The sequence below is a fragment of the Gobio gobio genome, assembly GCF_949357685.1.
Source record: "Gobio gobio genome assembly, chromosome: 3".
Lineage (NCBI taxonomy): Eukaryota > Metazoa > Chordata > Actinopteri > Cypriniformes > Gobionidae > Gobio > Gobio gobio.
This window is the reverse complement of record NC_137099.1, coordinates 69,097,883-69,100,382: the sequence shown is the minus strand read 5'-3', so window position 1 is coordinate 69,100,382 and position 2,500 is coordinate 69,097,883. Positions and strand designations below refer to the sequence as shown.

Below are 2,500 nucleotides of genomic sequence, written 5' to 3'. Positions count from 1 at the left end.
CGGTGCGCGTCCAGATGTCAGTCCCTCCAGAAAAACGTGATTATGCGATCGCATGATTTAATGCATAATCAGCCAATGTCCGCATATTTATGCGGGGCCGAATTTTTTCAAATACGCCGCACTTTCGCCGCATAAATTGCCTATTTCTGCGTGCAAAATATGCGGGGCTAGTATGATTTCATAATCCCCGCATTTTTGTTGCAAAAAAGTCATTTATATTAGCAGATAGTTGAAAAATGTTCGTTTACTTCACAGAAGAGCCACCATTTCCCCCTGTTGCCATGGGAACGTTTTAAAGAGACATAATTACCTGACGTGAACGTCATCGAAAAGCTGCAAACCCTGTGGTGAAACCATAGATATCGCTGAAACCATGATGAAGCTCGCAAATTCCCATCTGCCAACAACAATAACAGCAAAAGACCAAAGCAAAGCAGTTTCCCGGTGTGATGACCGATTTCAAAACACAGCATCATGAAGCTTCAGAGCGTTATGAATCAGTGAGTCGATTCAACGGTTTGGAGCGTTAGGAATCAGTGAGTCGATTCAGCGGTTTGGAGCGTTATGAATCAGTGAGTCGATTCAGCGGTTTGGAGTGTTATGAATCAGTGAGTCGATTCAGCGGTTTAGAGCGTTATGAATCAGTGAGTCGATTCAGCGGTTTGAAGCGTTATGAATCAGTGAGTCGATTCTGCGGTTTGAAGCGTTATGAATCAGAGAGTCGATTCAGTGGTTCGGAGCGTTATGAATCAGCGAGTCGATTCAGCGGTTCGAAGCGTAATGAATCAGAGAGTCGATTCAGCGGTTTGAAGCGTTATGAATCAGTGAGTCGATTCAACGGTTTGGAGCGTTATGAATCAGTGAGTCGATTCAGCGGTTTGAAGCGTTATGAATCAGTGAGTCGATTCAGCGATTTGAAGCGTTATGAATCAGTGAGTCGATTCTGCGATTTGAAGCGTTATGAATCAGAGAGTCGATTCAGCAGTTCGGAGCGTTATGAATCAGAGAGTCGATTCAGCGGTTCGGAGCGTTATGAATCAGCGAGTCGATTTAGCGGTTCGGAGCGTTACGAATCAGAGAGTCGATTCAGCGGTTTGGAGCATTATGAATCAGTGAGTCGATTCAGCGGTTTGGAGCGTTATGAATCAGTGAGTCGTTTCAGCGGTTTGGATTGCCAAAGTCACGTATTTCAACAGTTTAACACGCAATCCAAATCATGAATCGACTCACTGATTCATAACGCTTCGAAGCTTCATGATGCATTGTTTTGATGTTTTGATGTTTTGTTTGCATGTATTTTTTTGTGCACAAAAACTATTCTCGCCGCTTCATAAAATTATTGTAGACCCACTGTAGTGAGATGGACTTTGTATCGACGTCTTTAGTGCCTTTTATGGGTCTTGAGAGTGTAAAGTAAATTGTGCCAATGGAAGCCTTTCTGAGCCATCGGATTTCAACTAAAATATCTTCATTTGTGTCTGAAGATGAACGTCCAACGACATGAGGGTCAGTCATTAATGACAGATTTTTCATTTTTGGGTGAACTAACCCTTTAAGAGATTGCACTTTGTGCATTGGAAGCACTCAAATGTCTGTTTTGTAAAGCTACCTCTGTAAAACAGGAAGTTATGTATTCCTTTTTTCAGAAGTTGTAGCATATTCCTTTTGTAAAGCTACAGAACTTGTTTGACTCAATGTTTTGTAAATTTGAGACTTGTGTTTATTAAAGGGTTAGTTCACCCAAAAATGAAAATTCTGTCAGTAATTACTCACCCTCATGTTGTTCCAACCATGTAAGACCTTCGTTCATCTTCGGAACATAATTTAGTATATTTTTGATGAAATCTGAGAGCTGTCTCACTCCTCCATAGGCTTTCAGAGGGACTGAAACTTGATGGCCCAGAATAGTAAGTAAAAACGTCATTTAAGGAGTCCAAATGACTACAGTGACTCTGTATTAAGTCTATCATGCGACGAAAATACTTTTTGAGCGGAAAAAAACCAACAAAAACAACGACTTTATCCCACTATTATTGTTGTTCAATTTGAGCCTCTGACGAGAGTTCGCAGGAGCGCCACGACGCATGCGCGAGAACTGAGATTACGGCGTTCTTCTTCTACTACTACATGACTGGCTGCTCACTCTTTCAGAGTAGGGTTAATCTCAGTTCTCGCGCATGCGTCGTGGCACTCCCGCGAACTCTCGTCAGAGGCTCAAATTGAACAACAATAATAGTGGGATAAAGTCGTTATTTTTGTTGTTTTCCGCTCAAAAAGTATTTTCGTCGCATGATAGACTTAATACAGAGCCACTGTAGTCATTTGGACTCCTTAAATGACGTTTTTACTTACTATTCTGGGCCATCAAGTTTCAGTCCCTCTGAAAGCCTATGGAGGAGTGAGACAGCTCTCAGATTTCATCAAAAATATACTAAATTATGTTCCGAAGATGAACGAAGGTCTTACATGGTTGGAACAACATGAGGGTGAGTAATTACTG

The 2,500-nt window shown here is 41.6% G+C and overlaps 1 protein-coding gene across 1 annotated transcript in view; it reads left to right on the top strand.

The window, feature by feature from the left end:
- olfm2b (olfactomedin 2b) overlaps positions 1–2,500 on the top strand; it is a gene marked incomplete at both ends in the record, with an annotated part of 10,722 nt that overhangs the window by 2,779 nt on the left and 5,443 nt on the right. The window lies entirely within an intron of this gene.